The sequence below is a fragment of the Psammomys obesus genome, unplaced genomic scaffold (assembly GCF_907164565.1).
Source record: "Psammomys obesus unplaced genomic scaffold, mPsaObe1.curated_primary_1811, whole genome shotgun sequence".
In the NCBI taxonomy this organism is placed as follows: domain Eukaryota; kingdom Metazoa; phylum Chordata; class Mammalia; order Rodentia; family Muridae; genus Psammomys; species Psammomys obesus.
The window spans coordinates 17,475,794-17,499,505 of record NW_026596057.1 but is presented as its reverse complement, the minus strand read 5'-3'; the positions used below and the strand labels follow the sequence as shown (position 1 = coordinate 17,499,505).

The following is a 23,712-nucleotide window of genomic DNA, read 5'->3' as shown; positions in this document are numbered from 1 at the left end:
TGGGTTCCATGAGTTTAGCCACGAGGAGATGCAGAATTAAACAGTTTAAACCACCAGCCACAGCCTGAGACACCAGCAACACGGCAGGGGGAAAAACAGATTCAGGACACACAAAGCGGGGCCACGCCCCCTTCATGCTCAATTCTAACAAGCTGAAGGAAAACAAGGCATTGTGTTATGAGACAATGCGAGCTGAACATTTTCTGTTCACTCACATTCTTCCTGCACCACGTCCAGCCAGAACTATCACCGTAGTCTCACCCTGGAGCTGTCCTCCAAGTAGGGCTAGAAGAAAACTTAGAAGGACCTGAAAGCCCGTGACCCCTGTATTTAAACGTGCCTGCCACAAAAGCTGTTTGTATGGCTACCAGTTCTACAGAGGAGTTCACTCGAGCCTGTGGTAACTGGCACACTTAGGTTCCTCTAGATAAACGTCTCCTGCAGCTTTCTGACTTAAGGGAAGCACAGGGACACTAGCTTTTGACATCTTCTCTGATAAAGAACATGCAATAGAAGTGGCCGGACGAGAGCCTAGAGCAAGCCACTCAGACACAACACTGAGCAAAGCTTGCTCAGTGCCAAATCCAACACAACACTAAAACACCTACGGCCTGGACATGGTGCAAGATACCTTCATCCTCAGCAGCACATTTGAATCAGTCACAACAGACAGTACCAATGAAGTGTAATGTTCCTCACTCATATCTGTGACTCTTCAAGAGACTCAAATCTCTTCAAGAGTGTGTGTGTGCATGTGTGTGTGCGTGTGCACGAACACACATGCAAGCACATCTGAAGAATGGAGGACAAGCTCAGGTGTCATCTTCAGGAACTTTGTCCACCTCCTTTGAGACAAGATCTCATAGAAACATAGTATGTATGTATGTATGTATGTATGTTTGTATGTGTTATGTATCAGCTCCCAGAAATCCATACAAAATGGTTAATGGAGGTAGGCTAGGGAGGAGGGAAATTACCAGCCAAGAAAACAAAATTGTAAGTTTTTTCAATTTGGAGTGAAAACTTCTAGCCCTGGAAAAGGGAGATGCTAAGAACACTGGGATCCTTGTAGAATGAACTTTTTCCTGCTGGAGGATGGAAATCCTCTCTACCTCCCTACCAATCAGTGGAGGGAGGGCAAGTAAGGTTACTTGTTCCAAAATCAGATATGGTGTGTGTCAAGTTTAAGGGCAAGAGCTAAAGGACAGAGGTGCCTCATCCCCCCCCCCTCCCCAGACATTCTTCCACCTAAGGGATCCAGATCTCTTGCCTTTGTTTCTTTCTTAGCAGTCCTGGGCTCTAAACCTAGGCTGCCCAGTACCAAACATCTAGGGACTGCACTTCAACGCAGCATTTCTGATCTCGGAAGTGCTAGCTCCAGCACAGTGCCTGATGCCTCTAAGTATGCTGGCTTGTTCTATCCCACTGACCCTTCCTACCCTGTCAAGTACCCAAAAAAAAAAAACCAGATGATGGAATCCTGGGTAATTTCCAAATCCCATCAATTGGATTTCCAAACAGCCAACACAGCACACACTCAGTCAGCCACATAACCCAGCTACATAAAGTATGAAAAAGGGTAGAGCCCCTCCCACGCCCACCCCCAAAATCTGTACTTCCGGCTTAGCAGACCCTCCTTAAACATCACGCACTCTTCCCCCCTGGGAGCTGAAGTAGTCCAGGCCCACTCCACCCGTGTTTGTTTCATCCTGGTACGGCCCAATTCTACCCAACTCAAAGGTTATTCTCATTAGGTAGAACGGGAACACCAGCGCCTTGAATTGGAAGGTGTTCCTTGTAACCATTTGTGTAATGAGCTTGTCAGTTCCCCCATGCGTCTAAAAGGTAAAAAGTACTGCAGGGCACCCGTGGCCAACCGGCCCCCTCCCAGTGTGTGAGTCAGTGTAGAGCGTCCTCACTGGAGGTTCTGGTTGATCAAGGTGCATCGCTTTCAGAGCTGCTCAGCAGCTGAACTTATGGCTGTCTTCCATCTACACAGAACATAAGCTCTATTTTAGAACACTTTCCCTAACTCACATGCGACGAAGGTATCTCATAGGTTGCCAACTTCCTCCTGGAAACAAATCACTTCCCTCCCAAACTGTGCTTGCTATTTGCTATCTCTCAAGATTAATGTGTTCGGGTGTGTATATTTTTATCTCTGGCCCGTGCAACTCCATGAGCAAGGAAAGGCACCCCCCCAAATTTTATCAACATGCCTGAGCCATTCAGGGCCTTCACAGGAGGAATGAATGGGCGATGAAAGCCTTTCAGCCTAGGGACTTCTCCCACACACACACATTAAACAGGGGTATAAAAAAAAAATATCTCTCTGGAGGGAGGGGGCAGGGCGACTGATAGGGAAGGACATTAAGCAGCTGAGCAAAGGCAGCCCAGCCACCGCGGCACTTCTCGAACTGCCTGCAGAGGGGAGAGAAATCCGCTCCCGTAACATAACCAAGCACCCTCGGGCTGCCGCGCAAGGGCACGAATAATAAATACAACCAGGAAGGCAAACAGATGTACAGAAAACAAGCCACTCCGAAAAGGTCAAAACTTCGGAAACCCGGGGGATCGGCATCACCCACGTAAACGCATCCCATCAGCGGGAGCGAGAGAAGCGACTCGGAGACTTAGCCAAAGATTCTAAATTTGGGTGGTTTTCTCCCCCCACCCCACCTCCCTTTCCCTGCTCCTGCTTGCAAAGTAACAGCGGCTACAGGCAAAGCTAGAGAAGAGCAGGAAGGCTGAGGGCGGCGCGGGGTGCGGGTGGGAAGGGAGGGGTGTCTCACACCAGCCACCCAGGCCTCGATGTGACGAAAGTCGTCAGCAGCCCTAACCGCATCCCAGCCCCTCCACCCCGCAGGCAGACGCCCCCCTTCCCCCCGCAGCTCCCCCCAGCCCGGCTCCGGTCCCTTGCAGCTAGCAACCCCGCAGCAGCGGCAGCGGCAGCCCAGCACCGGCAGCCCGCCGGCAGCGCGGGGATCCGGGCTCCCATCCCTCCGGCAGACACCCCGCAGGCCTCCCTCCTCGCCCACCCGGGATGCCCAGCGCGCCGGCGGCGGCTCCCGCTTACCTTGGGGCGCTCGCGGGGGGGGCCGAAGGTGGCAAGCCCCCCGCCCCCCGCCCCTGGCCTCCTCGCCTGTGCTCTTTCTCCCTCCTTCACGTCCTCCTCCTCCCTACAGTGTGGCCGGGGGCTCCCCCTCCTCCCCGCCGCCTGGAGTAAAAAAAGCAGAAAAAAAAAAAAAAAAACCCGGAGCCCGGCCCGCGTGCGTGCGTGCAGGAAGGCGGCGCGCGGCCAGCTCTCCAGTCACTGAGCGCGGCGCGCGGCTCGCAACTAAAGTGTGAAAGAAGCGGTGGCCGCGGCGGCCCGCGCCACGGATCGGCCCCCCGGGAGTGGGCAGGGAGCGAGCGGGAGCTGGCAGGCTCCGGGCGGGGAGGGAGGGGACCTCCGCGCCCAGCCGCTCACTCGAGGGGCGGGGGCAGCCAGACACTCCCCCGCCGCCCGTCCCCTCCCCTGGCCGGCTCCCGCGCGCGTCCGGCTCTCCTCCCCCGGGGCGGGGCCTGCGGAGGCCGCCGGGCGCGGCGCTCCGGGAAGACCGGCTGCGCGGCGGGGGTAGCCGGGAGGGAGGAGGGTGGACGGGCTTGGGGCTGGGTGCCTGCCTGTGCGTGTGCGTGTGTGCGTGTGTGCGTGTGTGCGTGTGTGTGTGTGTGTGTGCGCTGCAGGGAGAGCAGGAGCGAGCTTGGTGGGTGAATGCACACGCGTGCTACAGGAAGGCTGTTGTGTGTGCGCGAACGCTGCAGGAAGGGCGGAGTGTGTCTTGTGCGGCTCGCGTGGGTGCAGCCGGAGCGTGGTGTGTGTGTGTGTGTGTGTATGTTTTGCGTGGAGGGTGAGGTGTGTGTGTGTGTGTGTGTGTGTGTGTGTGTGTGTGTGTGTGTGTGAGTGATTTAGCGCGCACCCGTGCAGTCGGGGAGGCAGACCTAGATCGGAAGGCTGTATCTCGCCTGGCGTTTCCCGGGCCTGTCACTTGGTTGGAGGCGTGGGTGCGGATGGAGGCTTCACGAGATTGAGGCGGGGAGGGGGGATGTGTCCTGCAGATCCAGAGACCTGGGAGAGACCGTGCCAGCTCCGGGCTGACTCGGGCAGGCTGGCGCTGCCTCGCCCTACCCTCCGAGGCGGGGCGGGCCGCCGCCAAGGCCACGAGGCCCGCCTCTGAACGGCTCCACCTTGCCTCCGAGCTGCAGTGCCTGCAAGATGAATGAAGGAGGGAGCGTCTGCGACGTGGGAGAAGCCAAGAGCTGCTGGGGAAAGACGCGGACGCCCTGCTCGGCTTTCCCCCACCCTCCCGGGCCTCTTAGGACAGAGGGGGCGAGGGCGCGCCAGCGGAGACATTGACTGGGGACCTAGAAAGCCCGTCCTCGTCTCCCCCCACCCCCCACCCCCGCTGGCGGGCCAGTTCTTTGTGGACCCCCGCAGGTCAACCGATGTCCTTCCCTTTGGGAAGAAGTATTTTTCTCCTCATCCCAGGCACACTGGGCACACTGAATTGATCTTTCGGCGCTGATAGGCTTTGCATGTCTTTTGTGCAGCTTCCCCGCGCTTCCCTGCTCCCTTCATTGCCTTAGACACTGTGAAGAATGTCAGGGCCCCAGAGCGAGGACACCCAAGAAAACAATGGGGGTAAAAGATCCTTCCCAGACGTCACCGATTACACACACACCCGAATTCACTTCCCACATTCGGCCAGGGTAAAGTTGGAAGACAGAAAAAGACACAGCTGTGACAGAGATATGACACCTAATTGAAAAGCAAATTCATAATTCCCCTTAATGAAATGAGCTAAAGCCTACCCGTTAGTGTCTGGGAAGTTGGCCTCTTTATTTTTAAATTCAATTCTTTTTTTCATCTCTTTTTTCAGTGTCAAAGGCTATTATTACATTGTTCGTAAAACTCAACTTGGATTGCATTTTTAAGTACCCATATTTTGGTTTATTTTTCTTTTTGTAGCCTGGATTTGCAGCCTAAGCCCTTGAAAGGCGATGGCTAGGAAGGCGAAGTGCTTGTGGAATTTTTAGCCAGCTTTTCTTCCTGCAAAAAGCAGTTGATAGTGGTCTCTTCCTCGGGAGCTCCATAAGAAAGCAAGAAGAAAATAACTGTGGTGGCCCTCCAAGGAAGACACTTGGTGTCTAGCATAAGAAGCAAATAAACAGGGTGATCATTTTCAATATGTGTTAACCCCAAAGTTAGCAAGCTTCTTTTTTTTTTTTTTTCCTCTTTAAGTTCCTTCTTGAAGAGGTTGATCATTGCTGCTGAGTTTCTTGAAATGTAGTCAACCATTCTCTGGTGCGGATAGGACGTGGCCCCCAAAGTTTCACTGGTGATAAATGAAAGAAAAACATAAGCAGATGTATGTGTGTGTGTCCGTGTCAGCGTTTACATACAGGGAACATGGAGGAACCTGGACTGTGTTCTTCACCTCCTCTCGCCTTTCCTCATCTGCACAGACCTTCCTAAACAGCCAGAGCTCTCTGAAGTAGACCTGTCTTGTACCCTCTTCCTTCTGACCAGTCTCAGACAAGGGCTCTCAGAGATCTCCCAAGCCAGAAGCTCTGGGGTTGCCCTGTGACTTGAAATCCTCAGAGGTGACAGAAGGCCACAGAGCAAGCACTGCACACGGTCCTGCTGAAAGCCCAACCATTCCGTGAACTTTTAAAGCTAGTTTGAAAGTTAGTCCAAGTGTTTCCATGCTCCTTGTGATTCTGTTGTTCTGAGTGACAAAACAACACACAGCCTCCGTTGGCCTTGAACTTGTATCTTCCAACGTCTTCTTCCTAAGTGCTGGAAAATCTGGGATGTGTCACCACACTAGGCTGTGAATTTGGCTGTTTGTTGTTGTTGTTTTTTTAATGTGAAAAACTTGGAAGCTAAATATGGAAAAAATTTTAAAGCCATCATAATTCCACCATCCAGAAAGAAGCACTTATTAAGTCTTCAAGTCTGACTGTTTCCCTTTCATTTATTTTACTGTTACTCAGTCAGCACACATTTATTAAACATCTCATTAGGGGACCAGATAATTTATCAGGTCCCAGTATACCGTGATGTTATTTGCTCCTCGGAGAAACTATTCATTTGAATTTCATTGACAGAATCTTCTATTTAAGTGTTCATCCTGACCACAGGCAATCTAGTTTCATTAGGGCATGAGGTGTTTACAACTTGGAGCCATTTTTTAAGATTAAAAAAATCATGTAGCAGAAGGAAGCAGAAAGGATTGCCACTAGGTACTGGAGGCAAAGGTGCCCTTAACCCACGCAGCATTAATAACTGCAAAACTGCCTGGGGCTGGAGAGACCGCTCTGCGATGTGAAGAGCTCTTGACGATCTAGCAGATGGCCCAGGCTCTGCTCCTGACACCCACATGGTGGCTCACAACCACCTGTACATCTGTACATCCAGCTCGGGGGCATCTTCTGCTACCAGGTATACACATAGATGGTGCCGATACATACATGCATAGCGACACGCATGCACGCACGCACGCACGCGCGCACACACTAAAAATAAAAGATTTTTTAAATCCCTGCTTGTACCAGGCACCGTGGTGGCCACCTTACATAGCAACTTCTGTCCTTACAGCAGTAATAACTGCAAAACTGCCTGGCCTGAGGCTGGAGAGACTGCTCAGCAATGGTCTTCCCATCACGTGGGAAGAAGAGGTCGTCAGCTGATCTCAAAATGCCCAGCCAGGAATACGAAGACCCTGTCTCAAAAAAAAGAAAAACAAAACAAAACAAAAACCTCCAGCTGCTTTGTCAGCCTCATCTACTAGACATTTCATTGCAAAATAACTTTTCCATTGTCACGTGATTGGTAAGATAAAGAAAATAAATAATTATGTGCAGACTTACATAAGCATCTTCCTGGCATCACTCTGTTGCTCTTCCACATGAGCAGAATATCTGAATCCCATACCGTCCAACACCTTAAATATAACTTCCAGAATGATGGCCTTTTTGCCCAGAAAAGCTACATTTAAATCCTCAAAGATGGGCCAAGGAGATGATAGAAGCAAGTAGAAGCCGTTGACACATAAAGCGACCTCAGTTCAATGCCAGGACCAACATAAAAAGCCAGATGGCTGTGATCCTTGTCTCCTATAAGCCTATATTCAGGAGGCAGAAAAATCAGCGGGAAGCTCCTGGGCCAGCAGGCAGCAGCCTCAAGTGAGACCCTGCTTCAAAACAAAGTAGAGGTCCTTGTTTTCAGGCCTGATGACTTGAAACTCAGGCTGTGGAAAGAGAGAACTGATTCACACAAGTTGACCTCTGACCTCCTTGGGCAAGCTGTGTCACACACATGTGAACATAGATAAATGCAAAGAAATACGTAGTGGAAAGGGAGACTTGACTTCTGAAGTTATCATCTGATCTCAGCACATACACACACATGCACAGACACACCCCCCACACACACACACACATAGATAAAGTGGATGAATTTAAAAAAAAAAATCTTCAAAAACACAATCATAACTTTTCCTGTTCCTAAAGCTATTGTGTGTGAATATTGGCTTCATAAGACCACTCATACAATGCATCAGAGTAATTTTTTCTTACTTTTAAATATAATTGTACTATGAACTGTGAGGGTTTTTTTTTTCTTCAAAATTCATATATTAAGAACTTAACTCCTGATGTGAGGTCTTCGAGGTGGGCTCCTAATGCTCATGATGAGGTCAGTGCCCTGATGGAAGAATCAGTCATCCTGCTATCTCCCCTGCCTCCACACAGGAGCGCAGCAAGAATGCACGAGGAGCTCCAGGGAAGGTCCCTACCAAAATCCCAACCATGCTGGCATCATGGGCTTGGATTTTGAGCCCCCAAAACAATGAGAAGTTAACTTTAGCCATTTAAGTCTCCTAGTCTATTATGTCTTGTTATGAGCTGACTAAGACATACAGATTCCCTTTTCCTTGAATGTAGAATGGAAGATATATATATATATATATAGCCAATGCCCTGTTCTTCTAGAGCATCTCATAACAAGGAATTAATTTCATGTGGTTCAGTTCAAGAGATTTTCCAATGTTCTGAATTAATCGGAGGTAGGTAGCTTTGGCAGAATACTTCAAACATAAGTGGTCCTCAAATGCCCTGAAATTTGTTTTACTCATTTTTGCTCCATGCAGCAGCAGTAAGCCTTGATTATCTGCTGGGTGTCATGTTTACATTGTGTAATTCGTAATGACTCTCACCAAACTCACTGCATCTTCCCAACATCACAGTTGATGTTGTTATCAGCCTTCCCATGCAGACGCAAAGACATAAGTCAGAAGGTAGAGGGAAGAGAAAGGAAGGGAAGGAAAGAAGGGAAGGGAAAGGAAGGGAAGGAAAGGGAAGGGAAGGGAAGGGAAGGGAAGGGAAAGGAAGGGAAGGGAAAGGAAGGGAAGGGAAAGGAAGGGAAGGGAAAGGAAGGGAAGGGGAAGTCATATGGTGCTGAATCTTATTACTTCATGCCTGAGCCCACACTTAAAGAAATATGTTTTCAGCCAGGTGGTGGTTGTGCACACCTTTAATCCCAGCACTCAGGAGGCAGAGGCAGGAGGATCTCTGTGAGGTCAGCTTGGTCTACAGAGAGAGTTCCAGGATAGCCAGGGCTACACAGAGAGACCCTATTTCAGGGGGGAGGAAGAAGGAAGGGAGGGAGGGAAGAAAAGAGGGAGGGAAAGATGGAAAGAAAAGGAAAGAAAGAAGGAAGGGAGAAAAAAGAATGAATGAATTTTTCTTTTTCTTCTACTTTTCTGCCTCACTTTTTCTTCATTTTTCAAAGCCAAATTCAGACTCTGAAGTTTAAAAGTTCCATTAGAATGACTGAAGCCCCTTGAGTGTACAGCATCCTCCTCTTCTCTTGATGAAATTGTACAGCCTTACACTCTTGGGGACCCTTCACGTATATCTTTTCTATTAGTCACACCATCAAGTCGGTGGCTAGACTCTTGAGGATGAGGGCAGGGTCTAAAATGTATACGTTCAGGTAAAGTGTCCGTGTAGGGTTGCACACTGAGAGCTGTTTATGCGTTTTGATTATAATGCGTCATGTGAAGGACATGCAGCTCCTGCATGGTTCCAGGTTAAATCGGAGCAGAGAGTTCAGAGTCAGTGCCAACAACTTGTTAATGGCTCTAATTGGTCTTTCAACAATGTGTGAATTACTCTGAGTAACCTGCTTTTCTAGATCTGAAAATTATAGCTCTTATATTTATTTTTCCTTGGGTTTCACCCTAGGGTATATATTTTCTTTTATCTTGTTTTCACAGGTAAAGTAGGTAGACCAAAATATCCATACTTGAAGCCAGGAGTTTAAGAGCTGTAATCAGGACTAGACTCAAGCAGGGGTGGCTGTGAGATGGAGGAGGCCTGAGCTGAACTCTCAGGACTGGTGGCATCCTCCTTTTTTGGCTTCAGTGGCCTTTGCTTTGCTCAGGTGTTGGAGGCTAGCAAGGTTAGCATGGAGCCCCTTTCTCCCAGCTTACACAGGGCAGCCCTTCTGTCCTGAGTGTGACAATGGATCCCCGGATGCACAAGTCGTTTGGTTCTCGCAGATCTTCACTGAGAGTCTGGCCTGCTTCCATTTCACCTGTGCTCTGGTACTGCTGTTCCACAAGTTGGTCTCATGCTCTGTGAGTCAGGCTGTGTGATCCCCACAATACCCTGGCTCAGTGCACCCTTAAAGAGGCACCGAAGGACTGATCCGTGAGGTGACTGTGTTCCTCCTCTTATTGGCAACAGCAAATTACAGGATTCAGAAAGCTGAGCAATTGTGACACAGCCCAAAGAACTTGAGATAAAGAAGAAAATCTGAGAGAGAGGATTGGGAAACAGAAACAAGCATAAGGGTGGGGGGGTTATTTATTTATTCTTTTTACTTCTATCTCAATTTTGCCTCTTTGAAAATGCCCTCTCCCTTCTCTACCCTGTTTCAGAAAGTGGCCCAATGTTAAAATAAACAAGAGGAAGACAGGTGCAGTTCTACCCATGCACGAACCTACAACCCCCTGACAGCGGAGTCAGCTGCGCTGGTTCTGACCATGTGAACTGATCTGTGATACAGCTCTGTGCTATGCTGTGTCTTTGCTGATTTTTAGAAATTATACTTTAAATACATATTATTTGTATAATTAGTGGAATTCTTGACAGTGACACCTCCTCGCTGCATACACTGCGCATTCATCATATGCTTTCCGCTGCTTCTACTCAAGGACCAATCCCTTCCCCATAGTCTACTTAAGGATCTTTCCCCCAGCATCTTCCCAGTGTCTATAAGTTCCTCTTAATTTTTTTTTCTGTCCTCCCACTCTCTTATTCTTCTCTACATCTAGTAACGAAATGTTTGTTCTGTGCTTCTACAAACTTGACTTTTTGTTTTGTTTTGTTTTGTTTTGTTTTGTTTTGTTTTGTTTTGTTTTGATTTGTTGTGGGTGTTTGAGACAGGGTTTCTCTGTGTAGCTTTGGCTTCCCTGAAACTCACTCTGTAGACCAGGCTAGCCTTGAACACAGAGATCCTCCTGCCTCTGCCTCCTGAGTGCTGGGTTTAAAGGCCTGCACCACCACCACCTCCCAGTGACTTTTTGGTTGTTAAAAGGGTAAGAATGTGCGGTGTTTGTTTTTCTGTCTGGCTTGTTTTACTTTACACAGTGACCTCCAGTTCTTCCTACAACATTACAAATGGTGGGGATTTGACTCATTTTATGGTTGAGCGGCATTCCACTGCATAAACAGTCCACGTTCTCTTTATCTTTTCATCCAGTGAAGGGTAGGGTGTCTGGATACAATTCCATATTTCAGCTATTGTGAACATTGCCTGCAACATTATTCAGGCACAATTAACTGAGAACTTGACCATTTAAGACTTAATGGAAAATACAGCTACCATAAGGAAATCAGCAAACTATTATTCTCTCGCTGTTTCTGAAGAAAGAAAGAAAAAGAGAGAGAGAGAAAGAGAGAGAAAGGAAAGAAGGAAGGAAGGAAGGAAGGAAGGAAGGAAGGAAGGAAGGAAGGAAGGAAGGAAGGAATTAGGAAATCTCCAAACAAGATTTCAGAGTGTTCTAAGTATTGTTACACATAAGGCAATTTCCAAATTCTTCCCTACTCATCTAAATCTGAACTTTCCCACAATTGTTTACTGCTTGATGAGGGAGCCTGAAAGTTTACTGAGTATCCTATGTCTTGGAAATTTTGAGGGGGCTTTCCCCCAACCTTTTCAACCTTGAGGAAGCTGCTTTAGGAGGTCCTGGTTCATTGGAGAGTCTGTAGAAAGTCTGTCTGAACTGCCAGTCAGGCACATAAATTCTCCCATAGTTTGGTCCTGTTTTTCCAGACTGGTCTCAGTTTCAAGTGCAGACAGGTTCCCACCCTGTGAAGGTTTCTCTCCTTGAGCCATTATTGTGTGTCCTCTCTATGTAGACCACTCAAACTTCTGTAGAACATTCAACTTCTTCTAGAGCTGCCTCCCCACCGATCCCCTCCCCCTGCCATTTGCTGTGAGGTCATGGGTAAGCCACCTTGACCTCTCTTAACCTTGAGACTGTGTGTGTGTGTGTAGTATAGTGTATTTGTGTGTGAGCACATGCCTGTGCATATAGAGACAAGAGGAGAAAAGACACCAGGGGTCCTTCTCTATCACCGTCTGCCCTGCTCTCTTTAGACAAAGATTCTCACTGATCCTGGAGCTAGGCTGGCATCCAGCCAGCCCTAGTGATCCTCCGGTTTCCATGGGGTACAGGTGCACACAACCCTAGTGACTTGGACTTCTAGGGTGTGTTCGGGATGTTTGAATTACCCCTGATATTGCTTCTCCCGTTCCTCACCTACAACAGAGAGAGCTAGAAAAGGTCTAGCATTTACAGAGAAGACTCTGGGTTTTGTTATGTTAAGCCATGTTCTTTGTGGTCTGGATTCAATGCTGTTTTGTTTTCTTCAGCGAATTCATCTAAAATCTCCCTCTTCTGAATGAAGCCCCTCTTCCCTCACCTCTTCTTAAAGTTTTGAGGCATTAAAAAAAAAAAGACTTTGATGTGTATTTGTGTATTTCTTACTATTAGAAAGCACATATGGGTTTCGTAAGCTTCACGTTTCAGTGGCTTATGGTATATCCACAGGACTGTGAGGTCATCACTACTGCTAATGTTCTCGAGGGGTTCCCTGCGCCCTGGAACATAGGTTCTGCAGGTCTTCACAGACACTTTTGTTGTTTCCTTTTTAGATTCCTGCTCCGGGTGGGTGTGAAATGCCATTTCGTTGTGGTCTCAGCTTGCATTTGCCTGATGACAATCGTGCTGTGTCTCTTCCTCTGTTGCCCCCTTTTGAAGTCTGCTCAGAGTTCTATAGCAGGCATTGCAGCAGCCAGAACTAGGCTTCCTTTGGGATCTCCTACACATGCCTTTGCACAGAACTAAGTGGTGACGTTCAGATGTGGTAACTGAGTGAGTTCATGTCTTACATCATCTACGGGTACCTTTGAACAAGGAGAAGACGGAGAGTAAAGAAAGTAAGAAGCTGCACGTGACTGTAACTCCAGCACATGGATGATGAGGAATGAAAAAAATCATCCTTCACTTCATAGAGTTCGGGACCAGCCTGTACCCCATGAACCCCTGATTCAAACACGTGAACAGCAACAAAGAACAAAATAGCATGGGAGGAAGAATACATCAAAATCTCAAGGAAGGAAGGAAGGAAGGAAGAAGGAAAGAAAAAGTGGGAAGGGAATTTAAAAAAGAAGGAAGGAAGGACAGATTATATTCTAAGAGAATTAAAACTATTGAAAATGTCCTGGCATTTTTACTAACAATCCCCATTTGTTTTGTTTTGTTTTGTTTTGTTTTGTTTCTCTCCATGATTGGTTCAGCAGACTCAGTAAGGAAATAGTGTTGTTATTATTTATTATTGTTATTGTGATAGTGATAAGACAGGGTCTTACTATACATCCCAAGCTGGCCTGGAACTGACCTCTATAGACCAAGCCAGCCTCAGACTCACAGTGATCTGGCTGCCTGAGTGCTGAGACTAAAAGGTACAGCCACAATACCTTACCAAAGAAGTATTACTTTTTTAAATCAATTCTTTTTCAGTTTTTAAATAAGAAAAAAATTAAACACCAAGAAGCAATTTCTTACCTCCTGTGGTAATTGGAGCACAAAAGCCTAATTCTCCCATATTCCTTTGAAAAATCTGTTTTCAGAGGAATGAAAACAATAGGGGAAACTCAGGGAGCAGCTTAGAAACTCAACTCAAGCACTGCTACAGTACAGAAGACCTAAGAAATGCTGGGCAGACACTCTTTCAAGGGAGCAGAACTCATCTGAAAGAAAAGAATGGGAACCCTAAATTCAGTACTTGCAAAGGAAAGACCCGAGGATCAGGAGAAAGTTGTGGGCACTGGATATGCAATGGACAGTGGTTGAAAGCCGGGAGAAGTTTAAAACTGCAGCCGCCAGGGAGGTGGGGGGAGGCACTTACCAATCCCTTGAGAATGTGCCAACTACAAAACCCACGCTGTAGATCCCATTGCAGCACTACGGCAGACTGTTGAATGAGAGCATCTAGACCAGCTAAGCTCTGGCTACTCTCAACAGCCTTTATAGGGCAGAGGCTCAGTAGAAGGTGTCCCAGCTGCCAGGACTGCCTGCCTCCCTTAGACATCCAGTTGGATTTCCAGGTACACCCCCACATCTGATGAACCAGTCCCTTCTTCAGCCCTGAAGGATGTGCATGGTGTTCCTAGTGGGTTTATTTATTCTTTAATTGTAAGAAATAGAGGCTTAATCATCATTGCTTGAGTCAGAGGGAGCAAGAAGAATTACTGTAATTGCTTTCTGAAGCATAATGGGAAACAGAAACTTTCTGGAAACGCAAGACCAGAAATCTCAGAGTGGCCAGACCTCACAAATACCAACACAAAGGAAGCTAGAAAGGCACGGCCCAACACATGACTGCATGGAGCCACCACCATTCTGCCCCACTGGCACACACTGTACTACCAAATACTACTGTAAATGAAATATTAAAACACTCTTAAGGCATAAAGGAAATAAACAACATTTACAAGCTTAAACACTTTTTAAATTTTATTTATTATTTATTACAATTTATTCACTTTGATTATTGTCTGTAGCCCCCTCCCTTGTCACCTCCCACTCCCACCTTCCCTCCCTCTTCTCCCCTATGCCTTTCCCCTAGTCCACTGATAAGGGAGGTCCTCCTCCCCTTCCATCTGACCCTAGCCTATCAGGTCTCATCAGGACTGGCAGCATTGTCTTCCTATGTGGCCTGGCAAGGCTGCACCCCCCTCCAGGGGAAGGTGATCAAAGAGCCAGCCACTGAGTTCATGTCAGTGACAGTCCCTGTTTCCCTTACTAGGGAACCCACTTGGAGACTGAACTGCCATGGGCTACATCTGAGCAGGGGGCCTAGGTCCTCTCCATGAACATCCTTGGTTGGAGTATTGATCCCTGCAGATACTGGGCCCAGGTTTTTTTGTTGTTGTTGTTGTTTTTTGTTTGTTTGTTTTTTTGTTTTTTGTTTTGTTTTGTTTTTTTTTTTTTTGGCTCATTGGTCTCCTTGTGGAGCTCCTATCCTCTCCATATCTGAAATAGGCTCAACTATACAACAAGGACATTCGCTCAACCATGTTCATAGTAGTTTTATTTGTAATAGCCAGAATCTGGAAACAACCCAGATGCCCCTCAACTGAGGAATACTACTCTGCAATTAAAAACAAGGAAATCATGAAATTTGCAGGCAAATGGTGGGAACTAGAAAAGATCATCCTGAGTGAGGTAACCCAGAAGCAGAAAGACACACAAAGTATATACTCACTTATAAGTGGATATTAAACTTATAATATAGGATAAGCATACTAAAATCTATATTACTTAAGAAGCTAAACAACAAGGAGGACCCTAGGGAAGATGCTCAATCCTCATGCAGAAGGACAAATGTAATAGACATCAGAAGCAGGAAAAGACAGGGAACAGGACATGAGCCTACCACCGAGAGCCTCTGAAAGACTCTACCCAACAGGGTACCGAAGCAGATACTGAGACTCATAGCCAAACTTAGGGCAGAGTGTAGGGAATCTTATGGAAGAAGAGGGAGATAGAAAGACCTAGAGGAATAGGAGCTTAAACCGTTTACTGGCCACAAAAATTCATTTGGCAACACCACATGATAGCTCCCAACTGAATCCCATAGTATGTGATAAAGGAGAAATGTGAGTGCATTTCCTCACGTAGGAAAACTGAGTCAGCTACATTATCTGATGTAACAAAACTGGGAATGAGCAGCAGAGGGATTTGCAAAGGCTACCTGTGTGAAAGGTGAAAAGGGAGAGAACAGGTCATACTGTGGCCATTGTTGGGACAAGAAGGCAACAACTGTAAAAACAAGATTCGAGGCTTACTGTGAGCAAAACGTAAAGTTAAATTCCACTGGAATGATGACATAGTTAAAAAGGAAAAGTGAAGCCACTTCTGTTTTTACTTTAGTGGAAGACCAAACCCAGGTCAATACAAAACCAGGCCAGCATTATCTAAGCAGAAACCATGCATGAAACAAAGACGACTGCTAGTTTTGGATGTCTGAAAAAATTGTGTCGCATAACATCATACATGAAAAAATAAGTGACATACTGGGGGATGTTTATAATGTTTGATAAATAAATTGAAGTTTCCTTAATATATAAAGCATTCCTATAAATCAAAAAGGTTCTATTCAACAGAAAACTGGTCAAAGATATGAAGAAATGACTCCCAGTGAAGGTAAACAGATTAAGAATATAAATGAAAAAGTTCAATTTTACTAATAATTAAAATATGATTTTCTCTTTAATTCATTTAAGAATGATTCTTAAGAATTCTCTGTGGTGCTGACAAAAAGTTTAGAAGGTCCGGGCGTGGTGACTGGTGAGCATAGGCAGATATCTATAAATTTGAAGCCAGTCTGGTCTACAAGTAAGTCCAAGAGAGTCAGGGCTACACAGAGAATCCCTGTTTTGAAAAAAATGAACAACAAACAAAAAATGTTTAGAAGAATAGACGGTCTCTTGGTGATAAAGTTAGTTGGTGGACATAGAATTAAAGGCGTTAGAAGGGTCCTGTCCTACCTTCAGCTGTTTTTCATTGTGTAGGAACTTAACAAAGTAACCCACGTTCTTCACTAGAATGCACTAGTTGAAGAGCTTGCTGACGACAGGAAATGTTCCCGACTGTACTATAAATGGCATGAAAATTGTTCATTTCATGGGATCACAAGTATAACAAAAATAAATGTAATTTGGGCTGGAACGGTGGCTCCGTGGCTAAGAGCACTTACTGCTTATGCAGAGAACCTGGATTTGGTCCCCAGCACCTACATGGTGGCTCAGGATCACCAGAAACTCCAGTTCCAAGAGGTCCACAGGTACCAGGTGTGTGCAGACGAAACACTCACAAACATAAAAGCATTTCAAAACCTAATAAAATTAATTTAATTATACATCACGTGTTTTGAAGAATATGAAAATGGCCACTTCTATACATACGCTAAGACATGGAGTACTCACTTTTAAAAATGTGTATCACCGGACAAGACTAGGCCTGTTCAGAATGGCACGGTCAGAGACCTGAACACGTCCCTCTAAATCAGCAGAGCAAAGCTCGTATGAGCTCACAGAGACTGAAGCAGCAAGTCCAGGGTCTATACGTTGGTCAGCACCAGGGCCTCTGCATATATGCTGTGGTTTTCAGGTGAGCATCTTTATGGGACTCCTGAGTGTGTGAGTGAGCGGGTCTCCTCATTCTTGTACCTTCTCTGGGGTACTTTTCCTTCTGTTGGGTCGCCTTGTCCAACTCCGATGCGGTGGGTTTTGTTTTAGCTTATTATATTTTATTTTGTTACGTCTTGTTGTAATCTCTTAGAAGCCTATTCCTTTCTAATGAGAGACAGAAAGGGAGTGGATCCGAACGGGAGGGGAGGGGAGCAGGAGCTGGAGGAATTGTGAGAAAGGAAACTGTAACCAGGATATAGTGTGTATGAGAAAAGAATCTTTTTTTTCAATAAAAGGGAAAACTAAGCAATATGTAGGAATATAGATTATATGTATCCATATATGTGTGTACACACACACACACACACACACACACACACACACACCTTTAGGCTGGGAAGACGGGTGGGTCTGTGTTTGCCACAAAAGCAAAGCTGATGATTAGTTCAATGCCTGGAAACCAGGTAACAGTGGAAGAAAAGAACTGACTCCCATAAGGCTGTTCTCAAACACACAGATGCCTATACACACATCTCTCTCTCTCTCTCTCTCTCTCTCTCTCTCTCTCTCTCCACACACACACACACACACACACACACACACACACACACACACACTGATAGCGATAATGAACTTTAAATTGAAATATCCATTATCTTGAGCCAGTTGTAGTAGCATGTAACTGTCATCATCGCCCTAGGGAGGCTGAAGCAGGAGGACTCTGAGGCTAGCCTGTGCTACACAGCAAGTTTGAGGCCAGCCTGCGCCATATAGTAACATCACTTCTCTTCTCTGTGTGTCTTTCTCCTTTAGCTTTCATACCTTCTCCGACAAAGCGAACAGTTCACTTCTGTCGTCCCAGGACGGGCTGCTGAGATGAGCCCTCCTGACAGCCTTTCCCTGGAAACGGAGAAGCATCACAGGTGTGGGGGTGGAAGCGACCTTTAAGATTTTCATTTCAGACCCCTAATCGACTCATTGGACGCTAACCCAGCACTTCAGTTTACACTGTAGCTAATTATACTCCACGGCTGCTCTTTTCCTTTAAGTATACGAGAGAAAAGAGTGGTTATTTTAGGTCTCTGATCTCTTGCCAGCAATATACCGGCCGTGCTTTCTCTAAATTGCCTAGGCAGCCTGTGTGTCATCAGGGCTGGCTTCTGGGGCATGCCGGCGGACCTCCACTAGGGAGAGGCAATGACCTGGGACCTAGTGACTGCACCCTGAGACACTCGCTGGGCCTGTGCAGAGCTCCACTGCCCAGCTGTTGCTCCCAGTCCCTGACTGTGTACAGCCGGGCTAAGACCCACTCCTGTGAGACATGGTGGTTTGAGTGAGAATGACCCCATAAGCTCATGTATTTGAATGTTTGGTCCCCAGTTGGTAGACTGTATAGGAAGGGTTAGGGGGCGTGGCTTGCTGGTGGAGGTGTGTCATTGGTGTGCCACACCCACTCTCTGCCCCCTGCCTGCAGATCAAGATGTAAGTTCTCGGCTGCTGCTCTAGCTCAATTCCTGCCGGCCTGTTGCCATGCTTCCTGCCATGACAGTCACGGACTAACTCTCTGAAACTGTAAGCAAGCCCACAATGAAATACTTTCTTCTATAAGTTGCCTTGGTTGTGGTGTCTCTTTTCAGAAACAGACAGTAACTAAGACAAACGCACTTTCTCCCCCACTTTGGGCCCTTTGTGGAGCTTTTCTTCCACTGTGAGGCCCCTAGAATGCTTCTCTCTCTCTTCTTCCTCTCTTCTGCCTGTGTCTCAGACTTTCTGGTCCAGCTGCGTGGATCTTTCCTTGTCTTTTCTTTCACAAGCATGTCCCTTAATAAAATACTTGCATTTTCAAGCTCCTCTTGACATCACTTCTCAGAGGATCCAAGCAAATATACACTTTGTCAGCAGTCTTGAATCCTAATCCTTGTAGTCTGACTCCCTCCTTTCCATTCTCACCCACTACTATCCTCACCACCTTCACCTTTCTAGCTATGGTAGAAGTGGATTCGAATTGAATGAAAGAACAAGCAGGCCACTTCAGCTCCAGTTCTGGCAAAGGACAGATTCAAATCACATCACATGTCACCTTTTTAGATTCATGCTACATTTTCATTAAAGTGCATATTTAATTCCCAACTCATGGGACTTGGATAAACATTTATCAAGTCCATGTTCAGTCAAGATAGGTGCTCCCAAGAAGACATAAAGCAAATTTGTCTTTTGTGTAGACAAATTTGTGCAAATTTGTCTAACATCTACATTGGCAACTAAAAAAGAGTAGAAGCCATTCTTCGTACGAGATTACATTTCACCCACTATGTCAAAATGTGATCCCTTTAACGGGAAGTTCACATAAAAGTGCTAATAACGATGTTCTCATTATCCTAAACATGACGCAGGCTACACGTGAGTAGTTTACACTTACAGCACATTTTGATTGAGACTAACTGCATTTCGAATATTCAGCAATCCCTGGTGGCTTGAGGCTGTCTAGCCAGGTGCCATATAACTGTAACAGCAATAAAAACCTAACTTTCACAAAAATACTTTATTCTTTATTCACGTGTGTGTGCGTGTGCGCGCGCGCAGATGCTTACAGCTGCTAGAAGAGGGCCTTGGATTCCCTAGGTCATAAGTACCTCAAGTGTGAATGATATTTTCCTATTTTTGCATTAGGAGAGCAATGGAGACTATAATAAACATCTACGAAGCTCCACAAATGTTTCTTAGACGGTTATTTGCATGTAAAGTGGTGCGGAATGGATGTGGCGAGAGTGTGCCCTTCCTTGGAAGTAATTTGAATGATAGGGCAGGCTGGGTGGTAACTGTAGGGGGTGTGCTCATCTGAAGAAGGTAGCCATGTTAGCTGGCATTAGGTGTAGCCCATGTGCTGTATTGAGAAAGAGAGAGAGAGAGAGAGAGACAGGATTCTGCATGAAATCCCATATTTAAAAAAAAGACTTTCACTGTGCGTGTTTGGATGTTTTGCCTGCAGTATTTCTGGGCATCACTTGCATGCAGTGTCTGTGGAGGTGAGAAGAGGACACAGGATCTCCAGGCTGGAGTTACAGAAGTTTGTGAGTCCCTCCCCCATGTGGGAATCAGGCCTGGGTCCTCCGCTAGAGCAGTGCGTGCCTAGACAGATGAGCCATGTCTCTAGCACCCTCTTCTAACCTTTAGTATCAGAGATTAACTCTTATGTACTAGGTCAGTGCTAGCTCGTGGGACACACGCATTCTTATCCTTTCCCTCCACTGTATGCAACTCTTTTGAAGGCAGGCACCTCATAAAATTGCCATGTTTTTGGAGGGAAGAGGGACATAGTTATGTTCTGACGCTTGGGTTACCCTATTTGAAAAACAAACATTTTCTGGTGTTAGACTATGGTTTTCTAAAAATAGATCTCTCTCTCTTCCTTCCTCCCCTCGCCCCCTCTTTTGCTTCTTCTTTCTCTCCTCCCTCCCTCTCCACATCCCTGAAGAGAGTCAAGATATAACAGGACTCCGCAGCTAGATCTGAAGGAGGAAATGCGACCATTAACCAGTTCTATGGGTCAGAAAGTTCTTGTGTAAATTTTTCCAGCTCTCTGAAAGAATGGTGATCAGGTGAAAGGAAGGGTGACAGAGAGATAGGATGCCACCTTGGGAGGCACTGTCTAGGCAGGACAAATGAGGTTCAGAGTAGCCACCAAGGTGAGTCCTCAGCCCTGTCCCACCTGTGGGTCACCTTCCCTGTATTGACTGGTTCCAGCAGGGACTGAGCCCTCAATACCATAGAGCCTTAGTGCAGTCTTCTCCAGGCAAGCTACCACATTTCTTTACTAAGTGGGTGGACCTGAGTGGATGGGGTGGCACCCCTCTGAAGACAGCCAAAACGCATGACAAAGCTTTTAAAGGGTGCCGGGGCCAACATCCCCTTCACCTCTTGCACCACTTGCTATGTCTCTCTGATTTGAAGATGAAGCCGAAGAGGCTGTAACAGCAATCAAAAACCTAACTTTCACAAAAATACTTTATTCTTTATTCACGTGTGTGTGTGTGTGTGTGTGTGTGTGTGTGTGTGTGTGTGTGCGCGCGCAGATGCTTACAGCTGCTAGAAGAGGGCCTTGGATTCCCTAGAGCTGGAGTTATAGGCATTTGTGAACTGTCTGATCTGGGTGCTGGAAATTGAAGTGTGGTTCTCTACAAGATCAGCAAGTGCTCTTAACCACTTAGCCATCTCTTCAGTCCTCTCCTGACCTTACCCCCTTGAGTCAGGTCTCTCATAGAACCTGGGGTTCACTGATTGCTTAGGTTAGCAGTATCCTCCTGTCTCCTGCAAACACTAGGGTCATAGGTGCATGCTGTAGTGCTTAGCTATTTAGGTGTGTGTGTGTGTGTGTGTGTGTGAGAGAGAGAGAGAGAGAGAGAGAGAGAGAGAGAGAGTGTGTGTGTGTGTATGTGTGTTCCACAACCAAGTTCTTGTATTTGCATGGTAAGTACTTTATTTGGCAAGCCATCTTCCTGCCCATAAGCCTATATTTCTGATTTCATTGCTAGGATTCTCCCAGCACCTTCCTGGAGTACAGGAGACAGAGCTGCAAACACGGCCTTCACATATCAAGGTTTTCTGTGTGCTGGATGCAGCACTGTTATACATGAACCGTTTTCCATTTGACCCTCAAACCATCCCCATGCTCTTGTGGGACACACAGAGACATGGAAGACTTTAGGATGTGTATTCAAAGTACCAGTACTAGCAAATGGCAATGCAGATTTGAACGTGGGTTTCTGTCTTACACTTACTGTCCTGCATCTCTCCTAGCACCCAGGCCAGTCTGTGTCAAAGATGAACTTTATTAGCTTATTAACAGTAAGCCAAGCAGACCTTTGATCCGAGTTGTTCAAGGGCAGGACCATTCATCCCTTCACATAGCCCCACCCTCACCCTATCCATTGGAACTTCCCCTTCTCAAAGGCCCCCACTTGTCAGCCCTTAATCCACTCCCTCGAGCTGGTCCTCCTGACCTCTTCATAATTATTCAGTTTCCAGTACTTCCTCTTCCCTTTGCCTACCAGTTTCCCCTTCCATTCTCTAACACCCGATTGATTCCTGTTCACTTTTGCTTCTAAGTAAAGCTGCTGTATAGTTATTTGCTCTGAAACAGTCCCTCCAGGAGACAATGGAAATAAACAAATCACACAAAGGCCGGAAGTAAAGGAAACTTACAAGGATCAGGAAGCTCTTAATTTGTAAGGCTCTTACCCAAAGTTATATAAGCAGTAGTAATGTCTGGGGAGAGGAGGCCAGAGACTTGTTCCGAGATTATCAAGAACATAGCTTTTGTGAGTTGTCACCCATGCAAGTTCTGCATGGATGTGTGAGTTCTGCAAGGATGAAGCTGCCGTTCATATGCCGTTCATGAAGCATAGAAGAGTCATCTATGCTTCTTCAGGTAAACTCTCACCCGTTCTTTTTTAAGTAACCTCATAAACTCATTGGTTCATTAAGCCAGGCTTGGGTGGAACTGTTTCTTAGCCTGTCATCATTGCATACATGAGGTGTCCATGTATCACTAAGGAAAGTCATACAAGAAAATTCTTTCTTTTCTCTCATTCTCCACCTCCACTTTGCATGCATATTTGCGTTGTATGTTTGTGTGGGTGTGAGAACACTGAGGCCAGAGGTTAACATCAGGTACCGTCCTTGATTGCTCTCCATCTTTTTTATGGAGACAGGATCTCTCAGTTGCAGAGCTCCCAATTCAACTAGTATATTCAACTGTCTCTATCTTTGAGTTGGGTTATGGGTGAGTGACTATGCCCATCCAGAATTTACATGGCTTCTGGGAAATCAAACTCTAGTTCTAATGCTTATATGGCAATCACATTGCTAAAGAAACCATCTGCTCCCCAAACCTTGCCTTCTCATTCATAGCTAATAAAGCATTATCACTTGCCTAGACGTAAGATGACCCAACCTTTTTCCCTCCCTTTGGCATTTCCCCACTCTCTATGCACTGACCAGAAAATACCACTTATCATCTTAAAAACATTTTAATGACCTTTTTTTCATCAAAAGATATTGTCAGCAAAATGTAAAGATAACCAAGGAAATGGAAGAAAATATTTGCCAATCATGACTCTTGTAAGCAATTAATATCCAGAAAATATAAAGAGCACTTAGAACTCAACAGCAAACAAACAAATGAGCAAAACAAAAACCAACCTAACTTAAAACAGGGCAAAAGAATTAAATAGACATTTCTCCAAAGAAGACATACAAGGTGAAAAAAATGCCCAGCATTAACTAACCATTAGAGAAATGCAGATCTGAAGCACAGTAATGAACCGGAGAGGTAGCTCAACAGGTAAAGTGTTTTTTTTCCACATGGCAGAAGTTAAAACTGACAAGTGACCCTCTGTCCTCCATGCACACACTGCCGCTTGCATGAGTCATCCCCTGCCCCCCCAAATAAATGTTAAAAAAAAACAAAACCACAGTAGGATCCACTTGATCCCTATTAGGATGACTACTCTTAACTACCACCCCACAACAGAAAGTAAGAAATTTTGTCTAGGACGTGGAAAATGTAAAAGCCTGTATACTGTTTGTGACAACATAGAACAGAATAGTTGCTATGAAAATAGTTTGTTCCTCACAGGGGTAAATATAGAACTACCACACAACCTGCCAGTTCCACTAGGGAAGTTAGAAGCCGGGACTCAAACAGGTAGCTACACACCGCTGTTCAGGAACCGAAAGGCAAAAGCAACCTCGATGGCCACCAACGGATTAATGCATCAACACAGTGTTGTATATCCATAGCAGAATATTATGTAGCCTCACCAAAACACTTTAATTCTTAAGCATGTTACAAAGGGATGAACCTCAAAAACTTTATACTAGGTGAACGAGGCTAGAAAACA

At 46.0% G+C, this 23,712-nt stretch overlaps 1 protein-coding gene across 1 annotated transcript in view; it reads right to left on the bottom strand.

Moving 5' to 3' along the window:
- Positions 1 to 3,446, bottom strand: part of CUNH1orf21 (chromosome unknown C1orf21 homolog) — a 196,857-nt gene extending 193,411 nt beyond the window's left edge. Inside the window, exon 1 of the mRNA XM_055624496.1 lies at positions 3,077 to 3,446. The gene's annotated coding sequence lies outside the window, so the exon portion shown is untranslated. The remainder of the gene's footprint in view (positions 1 to 3,076) is intronic.
- Between the last annotated feature and the right edge of the window lie 20,266 nt (positions 3,447 to 23,712).